Source organism: Kogia breviceps, chromosome 1 (genome assembly GCF_026419965.1).
Source record: "Kogia breviceps isolate mKogBre1 chromosome 1, mKogBre1 haplotype 1, whole genome shotgun sequence".
Classification (NCBI taxonomy): Eukaryota; Metazoa; Chordata; class Mammalia; order Artiodactyla; family Physeteridae; genus Kogia; species Kogia breviceps.
Genome location: NC_081310.1, coordinates 144,587,307 through 144,601,167, shown reverse-complemented (window position 1 = coordinate 144,601,167; position 13,861 = coordinate 144,587,307). Strand labels below are relative to the sequence as shown.

At 37.9% G+C, this 13,861-nt stretch overlaps 1 protein-coding gene, 1 non-coding gene and 1 pseudogene across 2 annotated transcripts in view; 2 read left to right on the top strand and 1 right to left on the bottom strand.

Moving 5' to 3' along the window:
* Positions 1–13,861, bottom strand: part of DNAI4 (dynein axonemal intermediate chain 4) — a 90,733-nt gene that overhangs the window by 38,561 nt on the left and 38,311 nt on the right.
* LOC131763515 (heterogeneous nuclear ribonucleoprotein A1-like) lies at positions 1,927–2,873 on the top strand (annotated as a pseudogene).
* TRNAE-UUC (transfer RNA glutamic acid (anticodon UUC)) lies at positions 13,473–13,544 on the top strand. The gene has a single exon. It is a non-coding gene; the product is annotated as a tRNA-Glu (tRNA).

Genomic DNA, 13,861 nt, shown 5'->3' with positions numbered 1-13,861 from the left:
ACAGAGAAGGATCTGGGCAGATTCACCTGAGCATTCTGTCCTCAGGTTAAGAAGATGGGACTTAAGAGTTTCCAGTTCCACAGTTAAGGGGCTTGGAAGTTGCCATTCTGTACTAACAACAAGTAAAAAATTAAACAGACTGAAAAATCAACACCTCTTCTTGGATCTGAAAAAGAGGTAAGGACACAGGGAAAAGAACTGCTGCCTCTAAGACTGGAGAGTCACAGTTTACTGCAGCAGAGACTCATAAGTAGAAACTGTTGTGGGAACCAGTTTTGGGGTAGGAAAACTTGAACTGTAAATGATAAATTGGTGCAGGTTCAGTGTGGACAAGTCTGAGAGTTAAAAACTCTAAGGAGCCCAGTCATAGGGAAGCCCCTGCATTTTGTGAGCTTATCTCCAGGAGCTGGACCAGATTCCCAGAGTCAGTATGAGAAAAAAAAAAAATCCCTCATGCTTCTGGTAGGGGAAGGGGAAAAGGAACCATTTTGAAATATACCAGAGCACTCTGTTCTTAACAATGCCTGCCCTCAGAATAAACCAGTTCACCAGAGAACAGCCTGCAGGGTCTTTTCAGAGCCTAACTGACCTGTGGGAAGGGAAATACCCAGCACCAGCACACTGGAGACATCTTGTCCTACCTAAGGGTGGGGATAAAAACTGAGACACATTTGTGAAGTTCATAGTCCACAGGAATAGGTACAGTGAAAGGCTGAAACCTAATCAAAGGACTAAAATGCTTGCCTCCTCCACACCTTACCACCACAATACTAAAGGCCTATTTATAGCAGCTCCTTTTACCTGATACATCATGTATGTCTATCAAGAAAAAATTACAAATCATACTAAAGGATTAAATTTTTTTTTTCTCTGTATGCGGGCCTCTCACTGTTGTGGCCTCTCCCGTGGCGGAGCACAGGCTCCAGACGCCCAGGCTCAGAGGCCATGGCTCACGGGCCCAGCCGCTCCACGGCATGTGGGATCTTCCCGGACCAGGGCATGAACCCGTGTCCCCTGCATCAGCAGGCAGACTCGCAACCACTGCGCCACCAGGGAAGCCCTAAAAAAATTTTTGAAGAGGTAGAGCAAGCATTAAAACTAGACATGGCAGGGATGTTGGAATTATCAGACCAGGAATTTAAAACAACTGTGATAAATATGCTAAGGGCTCTAACGGATAAAGCAGACAAAATGCAAGAACAGATTGGCGATGTAAGCAGAGAGATGGAAATCATAAAAAAGGACCAAAAAGAAAAGTGAGAAACAAAAACACTGTAGAAGAATGCCTTTGATGGGCTTATTGGTACACTGAACACTGCTGAGGAAAGAATCTCTGAGCTTGAAGAAATCTCAACAGAAACCTCCAAAACTGAAAAGGAAAGAGAACAAAGACTGAAAAATACAGAACAGAAAGAAGGGAGAAAAAGACAGAAATCTTATTTGAAGACATAATGGCTGAAAACTTCCCTAACCTTGGGAAGGAAATAGACATCCAGATCCAGGAAGCCCAGAGTTCCTAATAAGAGGAAGCCAAAGACACCCAAACTAAGACACATTATAATTAGAATGTCAAACGTTAAGGACAAGGAGAGAATATTAAAAGCAGCAAGAGAAAAAAAAAACTTGTTACATACAAGGGAACCCCTATTAGACTATCAGCAGATTTTTCAGCAGAAAGTTTGCAGGCCGGAAGGGAGTAGCATGCTGTATTAAAAGTGCTGAAAGAAAAAAACTTCCAACCAAGAATACTTTACCTGCCAAAATTATCATTCAGAATTGAAGGAGACATAGAGTTTTCCAGATAAGCAAAAGCTAAAAGAATTTATCACCACTAAACTGGCCTTATAAGAAAAGCTCAAGGACCCTTTCTGCCTGTGCATGCTGCCAAGTAAGCATTGTTGAAGTCTCCCCCTCTCCACTGCCGTCATGTCTAAGTCAGAGTCTCCCAGCTCCCAGCTGTGGAAGCTCTTCATCAGAGGTTTGAGCTTGGAAACAACCAGTGAGAGTCTGAGAGCCATTCTGAGCAAAGGGGGACGCTCGCAGACTGTATGTGTTCACCACACAGTTCACCACTCCAGAGGCTTCGGGTTTGTCACATATGCTACTGTGGAGGAGGTGGATACTGCCATGAAGGTAAGGACACAAAAGGTGGATGGAAGAGTTGTGAATCAAAGAGGGCCATCTCAAGAGAAGAATCTCAAAGACCTGGTGCACAATTAACTGTGAAAAAGATTTTTATTGGTGGCATTAAAGAAGACACTGAAAAACATCACCTCGGAGATTATTTTGAACAGTATGGGAAAACTGAAGTGATTGAAATCATGACCGACCAAGGCAGTGGCAAAAAGAGAGGCTTTGCTTTCGTAACCTTTGATGATCATGACTCCATAGACAAGATTGTCATTCAGAAATACCACTCTGTGCATGGCCACAACTGTGAAGTAAGGAAAGCCCTATCTAAGCAAAAGATGGCTAGTGCTTCATCCAGACAAAGAGGTTGAAGTGGTTCTGAAAACTTTGGTGGTGGTAGCGGAGGGGGTTTTGGTGGGAATGACAGCTTTGGTCATGGAGGAAACTTCAGTGGTCGAGGTGGCTTTGGTGGCAGATGTGGTGGTGGCTATGGTGGCAGTGGGGATGGCTATAATGGATTTGGTAATGATGGAAGCAGTTTTGGAGGTGGTGGAAGCTACAATGATTTTGGCAGTTATAACAATCAATCTTCAAATTTGGAACCCATGAAAGGAGGAAACTTTGGAGGCAGAAGTTCTGGGCCCTATGGTGGTAGGGGCCAATACTTTGCCAAACCACGAAACCAAGGTGGCTATGGTGGTTCCAGCAGCATCAGTAGCTATGGCAGTGGCAGAAGGTTTTAGTTGCTGCCAGGAAACAAAGCTTAGCAGGAGAGGAGAGCCAGAGAAGTGACAGGGAAGCTACAGGTTACAACAGATTTGTGAACTCAGCCAAGCACAGTGGTGGCAGGGCCTAGGTGCTACAAAGAAGACATGTTTTAGACAATACTCATGTGTATGGGCAAAAAAAAGCTCGAGGATTGTATTTATGACTAATTGTATTACAGGTTATTTTAGTTTCTGTTCTGTGGAAAGTATAAAGCATTCCAACAAAGGGTTTTAATGTAGATTTTTTGTTTTCTGCACCCATATTGTTGATTGCTAAATGTAATAGTCTGATCATGACACTGAATAAATGTGTCTTTTAAAAATGTGCTATGTAAAGTTAGTCTACTTTGAAGCCATTTTGGTAAACTACCCCAACAGTGTGAAGTTAGAATTCCTTCAGGGTGATGCCAGGTTCTATGTGAAATTTATTTACAACCTGCTTGGGTGGAGAAGCCATTGTCTTCAGAAACCTTGGTGTAGTTGAACTGACAGTTACTGTGTTGTGACCTGGAGTTCACCTTTAAAAGGGTCACCCAAGCAAAGTCATGGAGTTTTTTGGTTATTAATATGATTCTTGGCACATCCTATGCGATATATCTAAATTGAATTATGGTACCAGATAAAGTTATAGTTGGGAATGAAGCTTGTGTATCATCCTTTATCATGTGTAACCAATAAACGATTTAATACCCTCTTGAAAAACAATGCTAAAGGGACTTCTTTAAGCTGAAAAGAAAGGATGCTAATTAGTAACAAGGAAACATAAAAGAACAAGTCTCACTGAAAAGGTAAATATATAGGAAGGTAGTGGATTAATCACTTTTAAGCTAATATAAAGATTAAAAGAAAAAATAGTAAAAATAGCTATGATGACAATAATTAGTCAATGAATACATAAAATAAAGAGATATAAAATATGACATCAAAAACATAAGATGGAAAAAGAGAATTAAAATGTTGAACTTTAGAATGGGATCAAGTGTAAGTTTTTATCCCCAAATCAGTCAGTGTGATATAGCACATTAACAAAATGAAGCATAAAACTATATGATCATAGAGGACAAAAAGCATTTGACAAAAGTCAACATCCATTTATGATAAAACCTGTCAACAAAGTGGGTGTAGAGGGAACAGACCTCAACATATTAAAGGCCATATATGACAAGCCCACATCTAACATCATACTCAACAATAAAAAGCTGAAAGCATTTCCTCTAAGATCAGGAACAAGACAAGGATGCCCACAATTTCCACTTTTATTTAACATAATATTGGAAGTCTTAGATGGAGAAAATAGGCAAGAAAAAGAAATAGGCATCCAAATTGGAAAGAAAAAAGTAAAACGGTCACTCTTTGCAGATGATATATTATATACAGAAACGCCTAAAGACTCCATCAAAAAATTGTTAGAACAAATAAAGTAATTCAGTAAATTACAGGATACAAAATCAATACACAAAAATCTGCTGCATTTCTATACACCAATAACAAGTTATCACAAAGAGAAATAAATTCACAAATGCATCCCCCCACCCCAAAAAAACACCACCTAGGAATAAATTTAACCAAGAAGGTGAAAGACCTCTATATTGAAAACCACAAGGCATTAATGAAAGTAATGGAAGAAGACACAAATAAATGGGAAGACACAAATAAATGGAAGACACAAATAAATATCCATAAATGGGTATTTCATGTTCATGAATTAGACTAATCAGTATTGTTAAATGTCCATACTTCCCAAGGCACTCCACAGATTCAATGCAGTCTCCATCGAAATTCCAATGACATTTTTCAAAAAATAGAACAAATTGTCCTAAAATTTGTATGGAACCACATGAAAAACCAAACAGCCAGAGCAATCCTGTGTGACAAGGAACAAAGTTGGAGGCATCACACTCTCTGACTTGAAACTATATTACAGGACTTCCCTGGTGGCTCAGTGGTTAAGAATCCACCTGCCAATGCAGGGGACATGGGTTTGATCCCTGGTCCAGGAAGACCCCACATGCCATGGAGCAACTAAGCCCATGTGCCACAACTACTGAGCCCACATGCCACAACTACTGAAGCCCATGCACCTAGAGCCTGTGCTCCACAACAAGAGAAGCCACCACAACGAGAAGCCTGCGCACCACGACGAACAGTAGCCCCTGCTTGCTGCAACTAGAGAAAGCCCACGTGTAGCAATGAAGACCCAACACAGCCAAAAAGAAAAAGAAACTGTATTACAAAGGTACAGTAATTAAAACAGTATGCTATTGACATAAAAACAGACACATAGATCAATGGAACAAAATTGAGAGCTCAGAAATAAACCCACATATATATTGTCAATTAATTTGTAACAAAAGAGCCAAGAATATACAATGGGGAAAGAAATGTCTCTTCAATAAATGGTGTTATAAAAACTGGACAACCACAGGCAAAAGAATGAAACTAGATCACTATTTTACACCATACATAAAAATTAACTCAAAATTGATTAAAGACTTGAATGTAAGACCTGAAATCATAAAACTCTTAGAAGAAAACATAGGAAGTATGCTCTTTGACACTGGTCTTAGTAATTCTTTTTTGGGTATGTCTCCTCAGGCAAGGGAAACAAAAGCAAAAATAAACAAATGGGACTAGTATATCAAATTAAAAAGTTTTGCACAGCAAAGGAAACTATCAACAAAATGAAAAAGCCTCTTACTGAATGGGAGAAGATATTTTCAAGCAATATATCTTATAAATGGTTAATATCTAAAATATATACAAAACTCATATAATTCAACATTAAAAACAAACAACCTAATTTTAAAAATGGGCAGAGGACCTGAATAGACTTTTTTCAAAGATGACATGCAGATAGCCAACAGGTATGTGAAAGGTGCTCCACATCACTAACCAACTGGGAAATGCAAATCAAAACCCAAAGAGATATCATCTCATGCCTGTTAAAATGGTTATTATCAAAAATACAAAAATAAGTGTTGGCAAGGATCTGGAGAAAAGGGAACACTTGTGCACCATGGCTGAGAATGTAAATTGGTGTAAGCACTATGAAAAGCAGTATGGAGGTTCCTCAAAAAATTAAAAATAGAACTACCATATCATCCAGCAATTCCACTTCTAGGTATTTATACGAAGAAAAGGAAAACACTAACTTGAAAAGATATATATTCACTCCCATGTTCATAGCAAAATTAGTACAATAGCCAAAATATGGAAGCAACCTAGGTGTTCCCTGAGGGATGAATGGATAAAGAAGATGTGGTATATATACATAATGTAATAATATATAGCCATGAAAAAATGAAATCTTGCCATCTGCAACAACATGGATGGATCTTAAGATTATTATACTACATGAAATATGCCAGACAGAAAGAAAAAGATAAATACCTTATGATCTCACTTATATGTGGAATCTAAAAAAGAGAGAGAGAGAGAGAGAGAGAGAGAGCATGGACACAGAGAACAGACTGGTAATTGCCAGATGCAAGGGAGTGAGGGGTGGGTGAAATGGGTGAAGGGGGTTAAAAAGTACAAACTTCCCTCTATAAAATAAATAAGGCATGGTGGTATAATGTACAGAGTGGTGACTATAGTTAATAATACTGTATTGTATATTTGGAAGTTGCTAAGAGAGTAGATCTTAAAAGTACTCATCACAAGAAAAAACTTTTCTATGTACAGTGATGAACGTTAACTAGACTTATGATCATGATCCATTTCACAATATATACAAACATCTAATTAATGTTGTACACCTGAAACTAATGTTATATGTCAATTATATCTCAATGAAAAATAATAAAATAAAAAAGAATTAGAGCAGGGCTTCCCTGGTGGCACAGTGGTTAAATGGTTCCCTGCCAATGCAGAGAACATGGGTTCATTCCCTTGTCCAGGAAGATCATACATGCCGCGGAGCAAATAAGCCCGTGCGCCAAAACTACTGAGCCTGTGCTCTTAGCCCACAAGCCACAACAACTGAAGCCTGCAGACCTAGAGCCTGTGCTCCGCAACAAGAGAAGCCACCACAATGAGAAGCCTGTGCAATACAACGAAGAGTAGCCCCTGCTCACTGCAACTAGAGGAATCTGGTGTACAGCAACAAACACCCAGCTCAGCCAAAATTAATTAATTAATTAATTATTTTTTAAAAAGGAGTTAGATTAGAAATCAGTAAAACTGAAAACAGGAAATCAATAGAGAAAGTCAATGAAACTAAAAGTTGGTTCTCAGAAAAGATTAATAAAATCAATAAGCCTCTAGCCAGGATAACTAAGAAAAAAATTACTAATATCATAAGTGAAAGAGACGATATCACTACATGTTCCATGGACATTAAAAAGATAACAAAGGGGACTTCCCTGGTGGTGCAGTGGTTAAGAATCTGCCTGCCAATGCAGGGGACACGGGTTCAAGCCCTGGTCCAGGAAGATCCCATATGCTGCAGAGCAACTAAGCCCGTGCACCACAACTACTGAGCCTGCGCTCTAGAGCCCATGAGCCACAACTACTGAGCCCATGTGCCACAACTATGGAAGCCCATGCGCCTACAGCCCATGCTCCACAACAAGAGAAGCCACTGCAATGAGAAGCCCGTGCACTGCAAGGAAGAGCAGCCCCCGCTTGCCGCAGCTAGAGAAAGCCTGCATGCAGCAACAAAGACCCAATGCAGCCATAAATAAATAAATAAATAAATTTATTTTTTTAAAAAGATAACAAAGGAATACTATGAACACCTCTATGCCAATAGATTTGATAACCTTGATGAAATTGTCTGATTCCTTGAAAGACACAATCTGCCAAAACTCACACAAGAAGAAATAGATAATCTGTACAGCCCTATATCAATTAAGGAAATTGAATCAATAATTAATAATCTTCCAAAACTGAAAGCACCAGGCCCAGATAGATACACTGAGTTCTACCAATAATTTAAGGAGAAAATTACACCAATTCCCTGCAATTTCTTTCAGAGGGTAGAAACAGAGAGAATACTTCTTAACTCATACTTTGAGGCCAGCATTACTCTAATACCAAAAACAGACAAAAACACTATAAGAAAGAAAAATGGCAGACCAATAACTCTCATGAACACAGATGTAAAAATCCTCTACGAAATATTAGCAATCAAATCCAGCAGTATATAAAGAGAATTATACACCACAATTAAGTGGAGTTTATCCCAGGTATACAAAGCCTATTTCAACATTGGAAAATTGACATAATCCATCACATCAACAGGCCAAAGAAGAAAAATGACTTGATCATATCAACAGATTCAGAAAAATCACTTGACAAAATCCCACACTCGTTCATGATTAAAACTCTCAGTAATTTAGGAATAGAGGAGGAACTTAACTTGACAAAGAACATCTATAAAAACCTACAGCTAAAAAACAAAAACAAACAAACAAAAAAAACCTACAGCTAACATGCTTAATGGTTTTCTTCTAAATACTAGAAGATTTTCCATTAAGATCAGGACCAAGGCAAGGATGTCCCTTTTCATCACTCCTTTTCAACATCCTACCAGAAGTCCAAGCTAATGCAGTAAGATAAGAAAAAGGAAATAAAAGAAATACAGATTGGAAAGGAGGAAATAAAGCTGTTTTTGTTCTCGGATGACATAATCATCTATATAGAAAATCTGAAAGAATTAACAAAAACTATTGAACTAGTAAGTGATTACAGCAAGGTTGCAGGGTACAAGGTTAATACTATACAAAAGTCATTCTCTATCCTGTACACCAACAATGAACAAAGGAATTGGAAATTTAAAACAATATGATTTACGTTAGCACCCCCAAAATGGAAGTAATAAATCTAACAAAATATGTACAAAATCTATTATGAGGAAAACTACTAAACTCTGATGAACAAAATCAAAGAATGAAATAAATGGAGAAATATTCCATGTTTATTAATAGGAAGACTCAGCATTGTCATGATGTCTGTTCTTCCCAAGTTGATCCATAGATTCAATGCAATCCCAATCAAAATCCCAACAAGTTATTTTGTGCATATCAGCAAACTGATTCTAAAGTTTATGTGAGGGCTTCCCTGGTGGCGCAGTGGTTGAGAGTCTGCCTGCCGATGCAGGGGACGAGGGTTTGTGCCCCAGTCCGGGAAGATCCCACATGCCACAGAGCAGCTGGGCCCGTGAGCCTCGTCCACTGAGCCTGCGCGTCTGGAGCCTGTGCTCCGCAACGGGACAGGCCACTGCAGTGAGAAGCCCGCATACCACAAACAAACAAACAAACAAAACAAACAAACAAACAAAAATTAAATAAAGTTTATGTAAAGGGGCAAAAGACCCAAAAGAGCCAGCATAATACTGAAGACAAAGAACAAATTCGGAAGACTGACACTACTCAACTTGAAGACTTACTACAATGCTACAGTAATCAAGACAATGTGAATGGAACACAATAGAGTGCTCAGAAATAAACCCACATTAATATAATCAATTGATCTCTGTCAAAGGAACAGAACAAAACAAATGGAGCAAAGATAGTCTTTTCAACAAATGGTGCTGGAACAACTGGACATCCAAATGTAAAAAAAAAAATAATCTATACACAGATCTTACATCCTTCAGAAAAATTAACTAAAAACTCATTATAGACTTAAAAGTAAAAGCAAAACTAGAAAACTCCTAGAATAAAACATAGGAGAAAAATTTAGATGACCTTGGGTATGGCAATGACTTTTTAGAAACAGCAAAAGCACAATCCATTAAGCAGTAATAGATAAGCTGGACTTCATTAAAATTAAAAATGTCTGCTCTGTAAAAAGAAATGTCAAGAGAATAACAAGACAAGCCACATATTGGAAGAAAACATTTGGTAAAGATACATCTGAAAAAGGACTATTGTCCAAAATATACAAATATCTTTTGATCCTTAACAATAAGAAAACAAACAACCAAATTTTAAAGTGGACCAAAAGCTTAACAGACACCTCATCAAAGAAGACATACAGATGGCAAGTATACAAAAATATGCTCCACATCATATGTCATCATGGAAGTACAAATTAAAACAAAAATGAAGGGAATTCCCTGGTGGTTCAATGGTCGGGACTTGGTGCTTTCACTGCTGGGGCCTGGGTTCCATCCCTGGTTGGGGAACTAGGATCCCTCAAGCTGGACAATGCAACCAAAAATCCAAAAAACAAACAAACAAAAATGAGTTGAAAAAAAAAAAAAAAAAAAAAAAAGAGTTGCCACTACTCACCTATTAGAATGGTCAAAATCTGGAACACTGACAACACAAAATGCTGGTGAGGACGTGGAACCACAGAAACTCTTCATCATTGTTTCTGGGAATGCAAAATGGTACAGCCACTTTCAAGACAGTATGGCTATTTCTTACAAAAATAAAAATACTTTTGCCATACAATCCAGCAATAGCACTCCTTGAGACTCACCAAAAGGAGTTAAAAACTTATGTCTACACAAAAATCTGCACACAGATATTTATAGCAGCTTTACTGATAACTGCCAAAACTTGAAACAATCAAAATGCCCTTCAGTAGGTAAATGGATAAATTAACTGTGGTACATCCAGATAATGGATGGTTACGAGTCTTGCTACCTATGTTCTACAAGCCTTCCATGACGGAGGAGAGGATTTCAGAGGAGTCTCTGTGTGTAGCATTCAGTATGCTTCTTTATTGTTTGTTTTGTTTGTTTTGTTTGTTTGTTAAGTGCCCATGTCTTGATCTGTGCCTGGTGTTCCCCAGCTAAAGAACCTCTATTTTGTCCTCTCCAGAGAAGAAATTTCTGACATCTTCCAGGGTGGAAGAGGGGAAGTTGCTCAGAGAACGTACTTGATTCCTTTTTGTGATTGAATTATATTTTCTTGTTTTTCAAATCCTCCATGACCGTCTTCTTTAATGTTTAATTGATCTTTTTGATAGTGCATCATTTTTATTCCTCTCTAAAATTTTTCTGTAATTTTAAAGTTATTTCTTGGTGACTGCCTTGGGAATTAAAATTAATTTCTTAAAATTTTAATATTCTATTTTGAGGTAATACTACCTTACTTCAATTACATACAAAAACTGCTCCTATACAGCTAAATCCCACCCACTTTAAGTTGATGTTGTCACAAATTACATCTTTATACTTTGTATGCCCATTAGCATAGATTGAGAATTATTGCTCAATGCATTTATTTTAAATCATATTGAGAAAAAAGTAGGAGTTACAAACCAAAATTACAATATTGGCTTTTGTATTGACTTATGTAGTTACCTTTACCAGTGTTCTTTATTTCTTCATATGTCTTTGAGTTACTGTCTAGTATCCTTTCATTTCTGCCTGAAGGGACTCCTGTTAGCATTTCTTGTAAGGCAGTTCTACTAGTGCTGAATTCTCTTAGCTTTTAGTTATCTAGGAACATCTTAATTTCTCCTTCATGAGGATATATTCAGTTTTAATTATTTAATTAGATCTCTCCTTCATGAGGATTATTTGAAGAATATAGAATTCCTGGTTGACAGTTTTTTCTTTTGGAGCTTTAAGTATGTCATCCCACTGGCTTCCAGCCTCCATGGTTTCTGCTGAAAATTGAGTGTAATCTGATTGATGATCCTTTGTAAATGATGAGTTACTTTTCTCTTGCTGCTTTCAAGATTTTCTTTTTGTATTTCAACTGTTTGATTATAATATGTCTCAGTGTGGATCTCTTTATTTTTATCTTTCTTGGAGTTCGTTAAGCTTCTCGGAGGTGCAGATTTATGTCTTTTATCAAATTTGGGAATATTTAGGCCACTACTTCTTCAACTATTCTTTGTGTCCCTTTATCTCTTTGTTCTCCTCTCTTTCTGACATTTCCATTATATGTATGTTGGTGACTTGATGGAGTCCCACAGGTCCTTTAGGCTCTGTTCATTTTTCTTCATTATTTTTTCTTTCTGCTTCTCAGACTGGACTATTTCAACTGACCTATTATTAAAAACTGGTGATACTTTCTTTTGCCTGCTCGGATGTGCTACCGGAAACTCTAGGGAGTTTTTCCATTTCAGTTATTGTACTTTTAACTCCAGAATTTGTTTTTTTCCTTTTTATAATTTCTATCTTTATTGATATTTTTATTTGTTCACACACTGTTCTCCTGGTTTATTTTATCTCTTTGTCCATAGCTTCCTTTAGCTTTTTTTTTCCTTTTTCTTTTTTTTTAAATACAATTGATCTAAAACCTTTGCCTAGTAAGTTTAATGTCTATACTTCCTCAGGGAGAGTTTCTGTTCATTTCTTCTTTGAAAAAGCCATACCTTCTTGTTCCTCTGTATCCTTTGCAATTTTTTTTTTGACAATTGAACATTTTGAATATAATTATGTGGTAATTCTGGAAATCACTCTCTTCCTCAGGATTTGATATCATAGTTTGCTGTGAGTGGTAGTTGTTTGTTTGCTAAGTGATTTTGCTAAACTATTTTTGTAAAGTCTGTATTCTTTGTCACGTATCAGCTCATAAGTGTTTGTTTTTTAGCTTTTAGTCAATTAGTGTCCTGACAGAGATTTCCTTGAACACCTGGGATTCTTCCCACTCAGAAGAAAAAAAGGAAAGAAAGAAAGGAAAAAAAGGAAAAAAAAGGGAAAAAAACCCTCCCAGTCTTTGCAGATGGGCTCCATGTTGGGGAATTCCTTCAATGCTTAGACAGGCTGCTTAAAACTATACCACAGCTTTCACTTTCTGCTTGTACTGAGCCTAGAGATCAGCCGGAGGTGAAAGTTTAGGATCTTTTCAGGTCTTTTCTGAGCATGCATCCTGCCCTAGGCATGTGCATGACTTTCTGAATACCTCTGTATATGCAAGCCTTTTTCAATACCTCAATTTCCCAAAAAAATCTCTCCCAGTTTTTTCTTCCAGGCTTTCAGTGTGTCTCTGGTTTGACTCAGTTGCATTATTTTGCCTCAGGTAGCAGTGAGTTGTTCATCTGCCTTAGAGTTTTTTGAAGCATGCATTATGCTTATCACCTGAGAGAGTTCTGGGTTGGGCAAAAAAACACAAATGCCTTATGTCAATCCTCCAAGTAGCCCCTAGACAGGTTAAAACATACAAACCAAATTCTTTGAGAATAAGGTCTGTTCTGTTCCCTCTGGAACCAAGGGCCAGGGTCTCACACTGGGAAGGCAGGCTTCTATCTTTAAGACCACCACTCTACTGGGGAGGGGAGTGGGACAAGAGCAAGTAAAGATGCCACAAAGCTTTCCTACTAATTGTAAGTTTCTCTTTTCTTTATTTAGCACCTGCTTAGAAGTTCGTCTATTTTAATCTTTTTAAAGAATTAGCTTATGGTTTTGCTGAGTAACAAAGGCCATTAAAATTATAACCTTCTAATTACCCTTTTGGCCACAGCATTCAGAAGTTTGGCAATGCAGTGTTCTCAGAGTTGTTAATTTATAAACATTGAAAGATAGTAAGTATAGTAGTTAAGAGAACAGGTTCAAGAACGAGACTGTCTGGGAGTATCGTTGTCCACCATAGTAACTGAGTGACCTTGGGCAAGTTAGCTAACATCTCTTTGCCTGTTTCTTCTTCTATAAAATGAGGAATAGGGAGTTCCCTGGTGGTCCAGTGGTTAGGACTTGGTACTTTCACTGCCATGGCCCAGGTTCAATCCCTGGTTGGGGAACTAAGATCCTGCAAGCCACAGGGGTGTGGCCCCCCCAAAAAATGAGGACTAGTAAGAGCTCCTACCTCATAGGGCTGCTGTGAGAATTAAATCAGTTCATATACAGGCCTACCTCACTTACTGCACTTTGCAGATATTGTATTTTTTCCAAATTGAAGGTTTGTGGCAACCCTGCATTAAACAAGTCTGTCGGTGCCATTTTTCCAACAGCATTTGCTCACCTCATGTCTCCTCTATGTCATATTTTGATAATTCTTGCAGTATTTAAACTTTTTCATTATTATTATATTTGTTATGGTGAGGTGTGATCAGTGATC